The sequence below is a fragment of the Mustelus asterias genome, unplaced genomic scaffold (genome assembly GCF_964213995.1).
Source record: "Mustelus asterias unplaced genomic scaffold, sMusAst1.hap1.1 HAP1_SCAFFOLD_35, whole genome shotgun sequence".
In the NCBI taxonomy this organism is placed as follows: domain Eukaryota; kingdom Metazoa; phylum Chordata; class Chondrichthyes; order Carcharhiniformes; family Triakidae; genus Mustelus; species Mustelus asterias.
Window position 1 is genome coordinate 806,723 of NW_027590117.1, and position 15,718 is coordinate 822,440.

Consider the following 15,718-nt stretch of genomic DNA (forward strand, 5'->3'; position numbering starts at 1 on the left):
TCACCGCTGCTGGAGACCAGAGAAGGTGTGAGGCAAGGCAGGATGCTCGATTGATCGAAGGTGGGACCTCAATCATTGGTGAAGTCTCCTACTCCGGTTTGAAGTGGAGGAAATTAGTCAGGATGGAAGTGGTGACGAGATTCACAGTCACTCCCTCAGTTTAGAGTCCATTTTTAAGGCAATCTGTGCAGCGACTCCACTCTGGGATGGATGTCAGATCAGCTCACCAGACGGTAGGAGGACTGGAACACAAATGACGTCACAAAATACTTCCTCAAATGCTTCGCTGTGCAGTTCAAAACCTGGAAGGCCGGGATTCGAGTCACGTTACACAGCCGACTGGGAAAAGTACTGTCAGATTAATCAGACCACTGGCCAATATTGGAAAGATACAAAGCCCAGCAGAGGGAAGTCAACATGAATTTTCACTTTTAATATTTCTTTTTTACTCTGAATAACTTATTGTGTTTGTATAATTATCCTAAATGTTTCATATTAATACAAATACTCAGAAAATTTAGCATTGCCAGCTAAGTGTAACCGGGAACAATGACCTGTCCGTTCAGTTTGGGGAACACTTCCTGACAGAGGAAGATTGGGACATGAAAGCTTCTCCCTGTCAGCTCCTTCCAGTTCCCTCCACAATTCTGAACACCTCCATCAAATCTCCTTTCAACCTTCTCTTTGTCAAAGAGAACAGATCCAAATTCTCCAATCTACCGATGTAATTGAACTTCCGCATCCGTGGACCCATACCCAGAGATTTATTGCGCCCTCGCTAATCCTTCACATCCTTTCTAAACTCTGCTGTCCGGATCAGAGTGCAATACTCCAACTGAGGCCAAACCAGGGTTTTATACAGGTTTCCCTAAACTTGCTTGCTCTTGTACTCTGTGCCCCTACTGATAAAGCTCACCAAACCAAATACTTTTGTAACCACACTCTCAACCTGCCACCCAGAGAGCAATTATTAGTGTCACATTTAACCGCAGGTCCCTCTGCTCCTGCTTGCCTTTACAATTGTACCATTTTTATCCTGTGTCTCCCTTTCCTGCCAACTGAAATGAATCATTTCACACTTCTCTGCTTTAAATTGGTCTTGTCTGACTAATCCACAAGCTGCCTAAGAAACAACACTCACAGTTCACAATGCTGCCATGTACTGTGTAATTACCACAGTTTGAATGTGTGCTCTGTGCAGCATTGCCGATGTCTCTAAAATGTATCAGGAAGAGCAGGATTCCAAACACCAACCCTCTTGGGATCCCATTTTAACCGATCCACTCCAACTAAAAACATTTCCCACTGCTGTGTTCCCTGTCACTCAGTCAGTTTCCTATCCATGTTGCTGCTGTCCCTTTTATTCTATCAGCTCCAAAGGTTCCCACAAGTTTGCTGTGTGCCCCTTTATTTATAAAATGCTGATTCTTACAACCTTTTCTGAAGAGGTGTGTTTACCATTTGCAATTCTCCAATCCTCTGGCACCACTCATATTACTAGCTGGGTTAGAAAAAAATTACCCATTGCCTCTGCAATTTCCACCCCTATTTCCCTCAGTATCCATGGATCCGTCTCTTCCAGTAACAAGAACACAGCAATTAAGAAGAGACATTGACCACATGGCACATTGACTCTGTTCCACCATTCAATTCGATCATGACTCATTTATTTATTTATCTTTATTGCCGGACAGTGAAAACACAGTCACAGTATTAAAAACAAGAACAGCAGCAACAACATCTACATAGATAGAAATCACACTAGGTTTCTGACAAGTTTTCTCAAAGTCACTATAGTTTCAGCATTCACAACAAAATCAGGCAAAGAATTTGAAATATCAACAGTTCTATGTGAGGAAAACAAACTGTGACTATGAAGACTTGAACCAAATTTCTGCAGCTTATACTCGCGCTCACCCAACATACCCGAGTAACCGCGAATAAAGAACATTTCAGCCTTGGGTAGTAAGGCCATAGTAAATTTCCATGTCAAATTAAAATGTATCAATTTACAAACTTGAACTAAACCAGAAATCAGCCTTCTCGAAAGAATGCAATCCAAGAATTCTTAATCCCAATAAAGTATTCCCCTCATGCCTTCCATTTTCCTGGTAACATGTCTTTGCACTCTCTCTTTCAGCTGTATATCTTTCTGGAAGTGTGGAGTCCAAACTATGGATACAGACTCCAGATGTGGGCATACCAGCTGCTTATAGAGTTTCAGATCTTGGGGTTCAACTCCACTTTACTCCTCACTCACTTAATTCTCTGAGCAACATAAATTTGTCTATTTCTGCCTTTACTGTCATAGAATCCCTATGGTGCAGATGGAAGCCATTTGAGCCATCAAGTCTGCACTAACATAACCCCACATATTTATCCCGCTAATCCCCCAGAACCAATACATTTGTGATACGAAGGGGCAATTTAGTATTGCATATCCATCTGACATTCGGAGCTTGGGAGGAAACAAACATGGGGAGGACATGCAAGCTCCACGCAGACAATCACCCACGGTGGAATTGAACCTGGGTACCGGGCGCTTAGAGGCAGCAATGCGAACCACTGTGCCATCCCTAGTGTATAAATAATGGAGCATGTCAAAGGATCACAACGCAGTGAGTGCAAAAATTTATTCTCATTTCAGTCCTTAATGATCTGATCCTTACACTGAACCTGCTTTAACAATTTCCCAATGTCCACAAAATCAAACCCCTTCAGAATCGTGTATGTTTTAATGTTTTGCCTCTCATGCTTCTGAATCACAGAGAATACAGACCCAGTTTACTAAGGGTTGTATCATATGAAACCCTTTGTTAGTGATTGAAGCATAATGAGAAAACCCTTTCCCACAGCGAGTAGTTCAGCTCTGGGATGCATTGTCTGACAATGTGGTGATGCAGCTTCAAGTGAGGCATTGAGAAGGGAATTCGATTGTTAAAGTTCCATTGGCACGGTGGCACAGTGGTTAGCACTACTGCCTCACAGCATCAGTGTGGAGTTAACATGTTGTCCCTGTGTCTGCATGGATTTTCTCTGTGTGCTCTAATTTCTTCTCACAGTCCAATGCTGAGCAGATTAAATGGATTAGATATGATAAATTGCCCCTTAGTGTCCCAAAATGTGCAGGTTAAGGGGTTAGCCATCGTAAAAATGCACGAAAGATGTTCTTTCAGAGAGTCAGTGCAGACACGATGGGCCGGCTGGCATCTTTCTGGACTGTGGAGTATGAGGGATCCAAGGGATACTCAGTGCTTTCATTTGTGAAGCCAAGGATGCCATCCACTTTTCTAATGACTCTCTTAAAATCTCTCGCGTTCAAAGATCTCTCTGAACCTCAGGACACTCTGAGCCTGCACACTCTTTAGAACTGGACCATTCAGTTTCTTTTGCCTCTCCCCATCTCTTCTGTCAAAATGCAGCACTGTTCCTGAGTGTGGCATTAATAATGTGAGAGCTGAGACCGCAGCTTCTGTCTCCCCAAGAGAATATTTCTGGAAAGTGGAAATTTACAAGGATTTCTGTCACTGAGACATTGTCTGGCTGTCTGGCTGTCTGTGTCTCACGCTGCCCGAACTCAAACTGTCTCTGTCTATCCCTCCACCCCCTCTCATCCACTCTATGTGAAGGCGGGATATTGTTGTTTAGTGACTGAGTGCACACAATCTGTATCTTCATCTGATCAAATAGAATTCAGCTTGTGAACAATATCATCATTTCAACCAGTTCTGGGTTAAATCAGGCACAGCTCTGATTGGCTGCAGCCCGCTGAATCTGGGGAGCAGACACTGTGAGCATTGCCAGCCTCAAAGGCTTTAACCCTTACTGAGCTGGGAAACTCCAACTAATCCCTGAGAATCCACAGCACAGTGCGAGAGGAGAGGAAAGCCTGTCCTGGGAGCTGTCAATCTGAGACACAGTTTGACCCTGTCAATGTGCAGATGTGAACCTGCTCCTTCCATTCTCAAACTGTTATAACCAGGAACACAGAACGCCCAGTAATGACCAGCTTGTTGCAATGTGTTTGAATGAACACGATGTCATATCATCTAACCAGCATTTTGAAATTCTCAATCATTCAATGTATTCTGATGAAATGTATTTCTTGTGCTCTGTGTGTCATTACATAAGAATCTTCCTCTGATATGAGACCTTGTTTTGTCCTTGTGCCCCTGATGCTGATTATTTTCATTCTGCTCACGTTATGATATTTCTCATGGAACCAGAGAAAAAACCAGAGAAAAGTAACAGCACAGAGGGGACCCATTCGGCCTATCTTGTCCATGGCAGTCTGAGGATAAACACAGTAAGAAGTTTAACAACACCAGGTTAAAGTCCAACAGGTTTATTTGGTAGCAAAAGCCACACAAGCTTTCGAGAGCTTGTGTGGCTTTTGCTACCAAATAAACCTGTTGGACTTTAACCTGGTGTTGTTAAACTTCTTACTGTGTTTACCCCAGTCCAACGCCGGCATCTCCACATCGAGTCTGAGGATACCCAGATGTCCTTTCCAAACTCACCTTCCTGCACCTGACCCGAAGCCATGCAGCTGAAAGCATGACAGAGACCCAAATACTGCATGCCAACAATTCACTTGGATTTGCGACTCTGTGGCTGCCTGAAGCAGCCGAAGTAAATACTTCCAATCATAATCGCTGTGAGCAGGGTTCAAACCTGCGCGGGGAAAGCCCAGTCGATTTCGAGTTGAACGCCCTAACCACTTGGTTATCGCAGCTGCATATTCGTGAGGATAATATAACCACCTCAGTAGCATTTATATTCACTTCATCAGGCACCATGATTGTGCAGAGCACAGTGTATGAGCTGAAATGTGTTGCTCAACCTTTACTTTGTATCTTTGTCTTTGACTGAGAACTAATTTATTCGGTCAGGGATATTTCAATATTTTTTCATCAGAAACGAATTACGTCCGAACAAAAATTGAAAAAGAGAAATCTCTATTTAATTCCTGTCAAATGTTGTGTTCGCACTGTTTTTGTCCACTCGGTTTAAAACACATGAGGCCGTGGATAAGGTTCTAAATAAATTATCACTGCGATGGCCGGGAATCGAACCCGGGTTAATTGCTTGGAAAGCAGCTATGCTCACCACTATACCACCATCGCTCAATCTACTTAAACAAATGTTATTTTAATCAGTTATTATTACAGAACTACCTTATTTGCTGATATTGTCAGGCACGAGGTGTGTCCATTGCACAGTTTGTAAACTGAACCTGTCTTGTCTTGTTTTTCTGGACAGCTTCAGCCGCCGTTTTATTATTGTTTCTGACTGGGAACTAATTGATTAGTTTTGAGGCATGTTCTTTCATTTAAACAACTGAAAGCAAATTGAAGCTGGATTTTCCATTAGAAACACAGTGATGATGAGAATCTTTAGTGAATTTTATTTCAGGAGTGCCCACCTACTGTTGTGACCTGTGATAGCGAATTAAATAAATCACCATTGTGATGGTCAGGAACTGACCCTTGGTCAAATGCTCGCACAGTCACCACCATCACACACTTGGCTCTGCCACTCTCTCAGTGCGAAAGGTCAGCTCTTGACAGTGAATCTGGTTTCCTCCAGGGCCAATCGGAGGATGGTCAGAAACTGTCTGTCACTCTCAGAAACTCCATTATCAGCGAGTGTGGGATGATTATTTAACTGGCTGTCACTGGTTGTTGAGGTTGTGATTTACTGTTGCCTGTCAGTGCAGGAGAAACAAATAAAACAGGAAATCTGGAGACTCCGAGAGCAGATAATTTGTACTTTCATAGTACAAACTAAACAAACATAGGGCTGTCTGCAATCATTGTAATAACTGAAAAAAAAAAGGATCGACTTGGCCACGGAATCTGGTGAACAGATATGGTCCTGCACCACATGGACTGCAGCGGTTCCAGAAGGCAGCTCACCACCACCTTCCCAAGGGCAATTAGGGATGGGCAACAAATGCTGACCCAGACAGCGACACCTACATTCCATGAATGAATTCAAAGACAATCTGTGGGGAGCGGGCCTCAGAGTGTTTAACAGTTACTGAGGTGAAAAACTATAAATAACCCCCTGGAATCCGGAGCAAAGGCCGGAAGGAGGAGAAATTCCGTCCTGGGACCATACAGTTGGTAAATGTTTTGTCCTGTGAATGTGTAGATGTGAATATTGTGTAAGAGAGAGTGTATGGAAGGGACGGGCGAGTCAGACTAATCCAACTGTGTTTGTGTGTCTGTTCTGATCATGAGATCTCCGAGTCTCTCTTGTGTAAAATAAAATGATTTTTCAATCAAAGATACCCGCTAAACCCCCTGCTGAGCCCCAAAGTTAGATTTCAAAGCAATTGTTTCACTAAATTAAGGATTTCAGTGGAAAAGTAGAGAACATGTCAGCGATCGCATGTGAGAGCGCGATCAGTGCAGCAGTAAAATGGGTTTCAGTGGAAAATGTAGTCCTCAGTTCGAGTGAAACCTTTTCAACAGCAAACATTCGTGTGTCAGAGACATGAAGGATGAGAGCTGGATCTCTGGAGAGGCGGAATTTCATTGCAATGGGAGAGTTTGTGAGGAGAGAGAAACACAGAGAGGCTGGAGGTGCCGGGAGCTGACTGCAGCTTGTCTCTGCTCCGTCCGCTCTCTGCCTTTAAGTTGCTCTGTGCCGCCACCACTGGGTTCATTTCGGATTCAGTTCTGATTGGCCGACAAGAGGTGAGGCCACATTGGATTTGGGACTGGGAAATGAACCGGGCCAAGTGTTAGATTTGGTTGTGGGAGAGCACTTTGGAGATAGTGACCACAATTCGGTGTCTTTTGTTATTGCAATGGAGAGGGATAGGGTTGTACGGCAGGGCAAGGTTTACAATTGGGGGAGAGGTAATTATGATGCTATTAGGCAAGAATTAGGGGGCATAAGTTGGGAACAGAAACTGTCAGAGAAAGGAATTAATGAAAAGTGGAACTTTTTCAAGGAACAAATACTGGGTGTCCTTGATAGGTATGTCCCTGTCCGGCAGGGAGGAAATGGCCGAGTGAGGGAACCATGGTTCACGAAAGAGGTGGAATGTCTTGTGAAAAGGAAGAGGGAAGCTGATGTAGGGATGAGGAAACAAGGTTCAGATGGCTCGATTGAGGGTTACAAGTTAGCAAGGAATGAGCTGAAAAAGGGGCTTAGGAGAGCTAGGAGGGGACATGAGAAGTCCTTGGCGGGTCGGATCAAGGAAAACCCCAAGGCTTTTTACTCTTATGTGAGGAATAAAAGAATGACCAGGGTGAGGTTAGGGACGGTCAAGGACAGTAGTGGGAACTTGTGTATGGAGTCAGTAAAGATAGGCGAGGTGATGAATGAATACTTTTCTTCAGTGTTCACCAAGGAGAGGGGCCACGTTTTTGAGGAAGAGAAGGTGTTACAGGCTAATAGGCTGGAGGAAATAGATGTTCGGAGGGAGGATGTCCTGGCAGTTTTGAATGAACCGAAGGACGATAAGTCCCCTGGGCCTGCTGAAATATATCCTAGGATTCTTTGGGAGGCAAGGGATGAGATTGCAGAGCCTTTGGCTTTGATCTTTGGGTCCTCGCTGTCCACGGGGATAGTGCCAGAGGACTGGAGAATGGCGAATGTTGTTCCTCTGTTTAAGAAAGGTAATAGAAATGACCCTGGTAATTATAGACCGGTTAGTCTTACTTCGGTGGTTGGTAAATTGATGGAAAAGGTCCTTAGGGATGGGATTTACGACCATTTAGAAAGATGCGGATTAATCCAGGATAGTCAGCATGGATTCGTGAAGGGCAAGTCGTGCCTCACAAATTTCATAGAATTTTTTGAGGAGGTAACTAAGTGTGTTGATGAAGGTAGGGCAGTTGATGTCATATACATAGATTTTAGTAAGGCGTTTGATAAGGTCCCCCATGGTCGGCTTATGACGAAAGTGAGGAGGTGTGGGATAGATGGAAAGTTGGCCGATTGGATAGGTAACTGGCTGTCTGATCGAAGACAGAGGGTGGTGGTCGATGGAAAATTTTCGGATTGGAGGCAGGTTGCTCGCGGAGTGCCACAGGGATCAGTGCTTGGTCCTCTGCTCTTTGTGATTTTTACTGATGACTTGGAGGAGGGGGCTGAAGGGTGCATCAGTAAATTTGCTGATGACACCAAGATTGGTGGAGTAGTGGATGAGGTGGAGGGCTGTTGTAGGCTGCAAAGAGACATAGATAGGATGCAAAGCTGGGCTGAAAAATGGCAAATGGAGTTTAACCCTGATAAATGTGAGGTGATTCATTTTGGTAGGACTAATTTAAATGTGGATTACAGGTTCAAAGGAAGGGTTCTGAAGACTGTGGAGGAACAGTGAGATCTTGGGGTCCATATCCACAGATCTCTAAAGGTTGCCACTCAAGTGGATAGAGCTGTGAAGAAGGCCTATAGTGTGTTAGCTTTTATTAACAGGGGGTTGGAGTTTAAGAGCCGTGGGGTTATGCTGCAACTGTACAGGGCCTTGGTGAGACCACATTTGGAATATTGTGTGCAGTTCTGGTCACCTCACTATAAGAAGGACGTGGAAGCGCTGGAAAGAGTGCAGAGGAGATTTACCAGGATGCTGCCTGGTTTGGAGGGTAGGTCTTATGAGGAAAGGTTGAGGGAGCTAGGGCTGTTCTCTCTGGAGCGGAGGAGGTTGAGAGGAGACTTAATAGAGGTTTATAAAATGATGAAGGGGATAGATAGAGTGAATGTTCAAAGACTATTTCCTCGGGTGGATGGAGCTATTACAAGGGGGCGTAACTATAGGGTTCGTGGTGGGAGATATAGGAAGGATATCAGAGGTAGGTTCTTTACGCAGAGAGTGGTTGGGTTGTGGAATGGACTGCCTGCAGTGATAGTGGAGTCAGACACTTTAGGAACGTTTAAGCAGTTATTGTATAGACACATGGAGCACACCAGGATGAGAGGGAGTGGGATAGCTTGATCTTGGTTTCAGACAAAGCTCGGCACAACATCGTGGTCCGAAGGGCCTGTTCTGTGCTGTACTGTTCTATGTTCTATGATTCTCACACACATTTTCCACACACTCTCTGATAGGATAGAAACTGTAGCCGCCGAAACGGGTCCTCCAGCCGCTGCCGCTCAAGGCAAATCTCCCAGGAAGAAGGCGGCGGCTCCCCGGTCTGCGGCAGCTAGTCCCAAGTTCGGCGAGCAGATCCTCAATGTTGTGGCGGGTTGCAGCGATCGCAAGGGGATGTCCCTGGCCGCGATAAAGAAAGCTTTGGCTGGCAGTGGAGTGGATGTGGGGAAGCGCGTCTCCCAGATCAGGTTAACTATCAAGAGGAAGGTGGAGAAAGGCTCTCTGGTGCAGACAAAGGGACAGGGCGCCTCCGGCTCCTTCAAACTCGCTAAGAAGGAAAGGCCGGGGAAAATGGGAAAGAAGATGAAGAAACCAACAGCCAAGAAATCTTTAGTAAAGAAAACAGCGGCCAAGAAGGTGACAACAAAGAAACCCGCAGCCAAGAAACCCGCAGCAAAGAAACCGGCAGCAAAGAACATTCCAGTGAAGAAATCAACAGTGAAGAAAACAAGCAGCAAGAAGGCGGCAACTGCAAAAAAGGCGGTGAAGAAAGCAGCCCTGAAGAAAAAGTCTCCTGTGAAGAAGGTGACGGGCGGAAAGTCTGTCAAAAAAGTGACTAAATCGAAAGCCAAACCCAAAGTGAAAGCAGCAAAAGCGAAGAAAGCGTCAGGAAAGAAATGAAACAACCCGAGCAAATTGTAAACCTCTGAACCCAAAGGCTCTTCTCAGAGCCACCCACATCTCTCAGGAAGGAGCTGATCCCGCAAGAAAATGGTTCCTGTCCCGCGGCCCGGCTCATTCTCAATAGAGATCATTTCAAATTCCGACTAAAGCAAAACACTGCAGACGCTGATTTTCATTTGAATTTCACATTTGTTCAATCGCCACTTTCTCTCATTATAAAGATGTCTGGTAGATTCAGGATGAATCTACACTGGCGGCGAAACACTTCTTTCCATCTTCCTTGGAATCCAGACAGTGGCCGTTCGCCCCCTCGAGTCTGCACCAACGGGAATCCTACCCAGGTCTATCCCCATAACCCTATTTATATATCCAAATAACCTCCTGATTCTCCGGGGCAATTTAGCATGGCCCATCAATCGAACTCACATATCTTTGGAGTGTGGGAGGAAACTGGAGCACCCAGAGGAAGCCCACGCAGGGGGAATGTGTGATCTCCACACAGGGCAGTGACCCAAGCTGAGAATTGAACACAGGTCCCTTGCGCTGTGAGGTAGCAATGGGAGCCACTGTGCCGCCCCAAAGTCAATATCAGGAGTGGGATTTGAACCCACGCCTCGAAAGGAGACTGCAACCTGAACACAGCAACTTAGACCGCTCGGCCACCCTGTCTCCCTTAATTTTAACAGAGGAGATTGCCTCAGACAGCCGCAATAAGGTTTTTGTAAACAGCTGGAAGTGGATGTGGATGACGATGTTACTGAGAAAGATTCTTGTGATGGAATAGACTGTGTTTCGTTCGAAATATTACTAAGTGGGAATTATAACAGGACCAGGTTTAAAAACACAAAATGACAAAGTCACGACTCGAAACGTTAACTCTGTCTCTCTCTCTCTTCACAAAAGCTGCCGGAGCTGCTGATTATTTGCAGCATTTTCTGTTTTGATTCCATGTTTCAAAGCTCCGGGTTTGTGGAAACTCTTGTGTGTGAAGGATGGCTCTGGAAGGGTTTGTGTGGGGAGCTGTGTTTTGCTTCCATTGTTAATAAACGGGTTGAAATTGGAGGTTGCAGAAATTGGAGGTGGAGCTGAAAGATCAGGGGCCGTTCTGTGTGTGTCAGTCCGGCTCTCTCCTCTCTCCCGCTCTGTGTTTAATCTTCACTCTGTCTCCTCCCCTCTCTGCTCTCACTCCGCCTTTCTCAGTCAGGTCGAGGCGGGCTGTATAAAAGGAGCCCGAAAGAGTTCCTCTCTCATATTGTGCAGAGATCTGAGTGAAGAATCATCATGTCTGGCAGAGGGAAAGGAGGCAAAGGACTGGGTAAAGGCGGCGCAAAGCGGCACCGCAAAGTGCTTCGTGATAATATCCAGGACATCACCAAGCCAGCAATCCGCCGCCTGGCTCGCCGTGGCGGTGTCAAGCGGATCTCGGGTTTGATCTATGAGGAGACTCGCGGGGAGCTAAAGGTTTTCCTGGAGAATGTGATCAGGGATGCGGTCACCGACACTGAACATGCCAAGCACAAGGCGGTCACTGCCATGGATGTGGTGTACGCTCTGAAACGCCAGGGCCGCACTCTCTATGGATTTGGCGGCTGAGCAACTCGCCCCTTTAGAACATCGAACATAGAAAGCCACAGCACAAACAGGCCCTTCGGCCCACAAGTTGCGCCGATCACATCCCCACCTCTAGGCCTATCTATAGCTCTCAATCCCATTAAATCCCATGTACTCATCCAGAAGTCTCTTAAAAGACCCCAACGAGTTTGCCTCCACCACCACCGACGTCAGCCGATTCCACTCACCCACCACCCTCTGAGTGAAAAACTTACCCCTGACATCTCCTCTGTACCTACCCCCCAGCACCTTAAACCTGTGTCCTCTCGTAGCAACCATTTCAGCCCTTGGAAGTAGCCTCTGAGAGTCTACCCTATCCAGACCTCTCAACATCTTGTAAACCTCTATCAGGTCACCTCTCATCCTTCGTCTCTCCAGGGAGAAGAGACCAAGCTCCCTCAACCTATCCTCATAAGGCATGCCCCCCAATCCAGGCAACATCCTTGTAAATCTCCTCTGCACCCTTTCAATGGCTTCAACATCTTTCCTGTAATGAGGTGACCAGAACTGCGCGCAGTACTCCAAGTGGGGTCTAACCAGGGTCCTATAAAGCTGCAGCATTATCTCCCGACTCCTAAACTCAATCCCTCGATTAATGAAGGCCAGTACGCCGTACGCCTTCTTGACCGCATCCTCCACCTGCGAGGCCGATTTAAGAGTCCTATGGACCCGGACCCCAAGGTCCTTCTGATCCTCTACACTGCTACTGAACACACAACAAAGGCTCTTTTAAAAGCTACTCACCCGCTTCACAGACACAGCAGTGACCTGGGAATGGCAGCTGGGATAGGCTGTTCAGTGTTTGAGATGCATGTTTGCTTTGCATATGTTACGGTGCGGGAATCACCGAATTTAACACTTCATTTGGAGCAGCGATGCGAATTGTTTTTGAACTGTTTAACTGTGTTGTCTGAACAGCCCCCTAGTTTCTGCAGTCATTGATTTCAGTAAGAAGTCTCACAACACCAGGTTAAAGTCCAACAGATTTATTTGGTAGCACAAGCCACAAGCTTTCGGAGCGGTGCCCCTTCATCAGGTGAGTGGGAGTTCTGTTCACAGACAGGGCATATAAAGACACAAACTCAATTTAGAAAATAATGGTTTGAATGTGAGTCTTTACACGTAATCAAGTCTTAAAGGTCCAGACAGTGTGTGAGTGGAGAGAGGGTTAAGCACAGGTTAAAGAGATGTGTATTGTCTCCAGCCAGGACAGTTAGTGAGATTTTGCAAGCCCAGGCAAGTCATGGGGGTTACAGACAGTGTGACGTGAACCCAAAATCCCAGTTGAAGCCGAGCTCATGTGTGCAGAACTTGGCGATCAGTTTCTGCTCAGCAACTCTGCGTTGTCGTGAAGGCCGCCTTGGAGAACGCTTACCCGAAGATCAGAGGCCGAATGCATGAGACTGCTGAAGTGTTCCCCAACAGGAAGAGAACACTCATGCCTGATGATTGTCGAGCGGCGTTCATTCATCCGTTGTCATAGCGTCTGCATAGTCTCCCCAATGTACCATGCCTCGGGACATCCTTTCCTGCAGCGTATCAGGGAGACAACATTGGCCGAGTTGCAAGTGCATGTACCGTGTACCTGGTGGATGGTGTTCTCACGTGAGATGATGTCATCTCAAACATCATCAAACATCAAACATGATTTCAGAAATGAGGAATTTTATATACAAGGAAAGATTCGAGAAATTGAACTTATTCTCCTTGGAGCAAGGAAGATTAAGTGGTGACCTTATTGAGGTGTTTAGAATTATGAACAATTTTAGAACGATAGAACATTACAGCACAGAAAAAGGCCTTTTGGCCCTTCTTGGCTGTGCCAAACCAGTTTTGTGCCTCGTCCCACTGACCTGCACTTGGACCATATCCCTCCACACCCCTCTCATCCATGTACCTGTCCAGGTTTTTCTTAAATGTTAGAAGTGAGCCCGCATTCACCACTTCATCTGGCAGCTCATTCCACACTCCCACCACTCTCTGTGTGAAGAAGCCCCCTCTAATATTCCCTTTAAACTTTTCTCCTTTCACCCTTAACCCATGTCCTCAAGTTTTTTTCTCCCCTCGCCTCAGTGGAAAAAGCCTGCTTGCATTCACTCTATCTATACCCATCATGATTTTATACACCTCTATCAAATCTCCCCTCATTCTTCTACGCCCCAGGGAATAAAGTCCTAACCTATTCAACCTTTCTCTGTAACACAGTTTCTCAAGTCCCGGCAACATCCTTGTAAACCTTCTCTGCACTCTTTCAACCTTATTAATATCCTTCCTGTAATTAGGTGACCAAAACTGCACACAATACTCTAAATTCGGCCTCACCAATGTCTTATACAGCCTCACCATAACATTCTAACTCTTATACTCAATACTTTGATTTATAAAGGCCAAATTAGCAAAAGCACTCTTTACGACTCTATCTACCTGTGACGCCACTTTTAGGGAATTATGTATCTGTATTCCCAGATCCCTCTGTTCTACGGCACTCTTCAGTGTCCGACCATTTACCTTGTATGTTCTACCTTGGTTTGTCCTTCCCAAGTGCAATACCTCACACTTGTCTGCATTAAACTCCATCTGCCATTTTTCAGTTCATTTTTCGAGCTGGTCCAAATCCCTCTGCATGCTTTGAAAACCTTCCTCACTGTCCACTGCACCTCCAATCTTGGTATCATCAGCAAATTTGCTGATCCAATTGACCACATTATCATCCATATCATTGATATAGATGACAAACAACAATGGACCCAGCACTGATCCCTTTTGACAGGGGAAAGAAGGATATTTTTTTTCCACTAGGTGGGATGTCAGTGACTTGGAGTCACAAAGAACAAAGAACAATACAGCACAGGAACAGGCCCTTCGGCCCTCCAAGCCCGCACCGCTCCCGGTCCAAACTAGACCATTCTTTTGTATCCCTCCATTCCCACTCCGTTCATGTCGCTATCTAGATAAGTTCCCAGTGCGTCCGCCTCCACCACCTTGCCCGGCAGCGCATTCCAGGCCCCCACCACCCTCTGTGGAAAATACGTCCTTCTGATATCCGTGTTAAACCTCTCCCCACCCCTCTCCCTCACCTTGAACCTATGACCCCTCGTGAACGTCACCACCGATCTGGGAAAAAGCTTCCCACCGTTCACCCTATCTATGCCTTTCATAATTTTATACACCTCTATTAGGTCAACCCTCATCCTCCGTCTTTCCAGTGAGAACAACCCCAGTTTACCCAATCTCTCCTCATAACTAAGCCCTTCCATAACAGGCAACATCCTGGTAAAGCTCCTCTGCACTCTCTCTGAAGCCTCCACGTCCTTCTGGTAGTGTGGCGACCAGAACTGGGCGCAGTATTCCCAACGCCGCCAAAACAACGTTCTATACAACTGCAACATCAGACCCCAACTTTTATACTGTATGCTCCGTCCTATAAAGGCAAGCATGCCATATGCCTTATTCACTACCTTCTCCACCTGTGACGTCACCTTCAAGGATCTGTGGACTTGCACACCCAGGTCCGTCTGCGTATCTACACCCTTTATGGTTCTGCCATTTATCGTATAGCTCCCCCCTATGTTAGTTCTACCAAAATGCATCACTTCGCAGTTATCTGGATTGAACTCCATCTGCCATTTCTTTGCCCAAATTTCCAGCCTATCTATATCCTTCTGTAGCCTCCGACAATGTTCCTCACTATCTGCAAGTCCAGCCGTTTTCGTGTCGTCCGCAAACTTACTGATCACTCCAGTTACACATTCTTCCAGATCGTTTATATAAATCACAAACAGCAGAGGCCCCAATACAAAGCCCTGCGGAACACCATTAGTCACAGGCATCCAGCCGGAAAAAGACCCTTCCACTACCACCCTCTGTCTTCTGTGACCAAGCCAGTTCTCCGCCCCTCTAGCCACCTCCCCCTCTATCCCATGAGATCCAACCTTTTGCACCAACCGACCATGAGGGACTTTGTCAAACACTTTGCTAAAGTCCATATAGACGACATCCACGGCCCTTCCCTCGTCAACCATTCTAGTCACTTCTTCAAAAAACAGGTTATTGAGGCATGACCTCCCTCTCACAAAACCATGCTGACTATCGTTAATGAGTTTATTCCTTACTAAATGCGCATCCATCCTATCTGGAAGAATCCTCTCCAACAACTTCCCTACCACGGACGTCAAGCTCACCGGCCTATAATTTCCCTTGTTATACTTCCTACCCTTCTTAAATAACGGGATCACATTAGCTGTCCTCCAATCCTCTGGGACCTCACCTGTGTCCAGTGACGAGACAAAGATTTGGGTCAGAGGCCCAGCGATTTCATCTCTCGTCTCCCTGAGCAGCCTTGGATAGATTCCATCTGGCCCTGGGGATTTGCCA

At 46.0% G+C, this 15,718-nt stretch overlaps 2 protein-coding genes and 1 non-coding gene across 3 annotated transcripts in view; 1 reads left to right on the forward strand and 2 right to left on the reverse strand.

Annotated features, from left to right (window-relative positions):
• The window catches only part of LOC144482316 (uncharacterized), a 233,002-nt gene that overhangs the window by 147,294 nt on the left and 69,990 nt on the right, over positions 1–15,718 (reverse strand). The window lies entirely within an intron of this gene.
• Positions 1–15,718, forward strand: part of LOC144482317 (uncharacterized) — a 474,174-nt gene that overhangs the window by 91,363 nt on the left and 367,093 nt on the right. The window lies entirely within an intron of this gene.
• On the reverse strand, positions 5,055–5,126 carry trnag-ucc (transfer RNA glycine (anticodon UCC)). The gene has a single exon. It is a non-coding gene; the product is annotated as a tRNA-Gly (tRNA).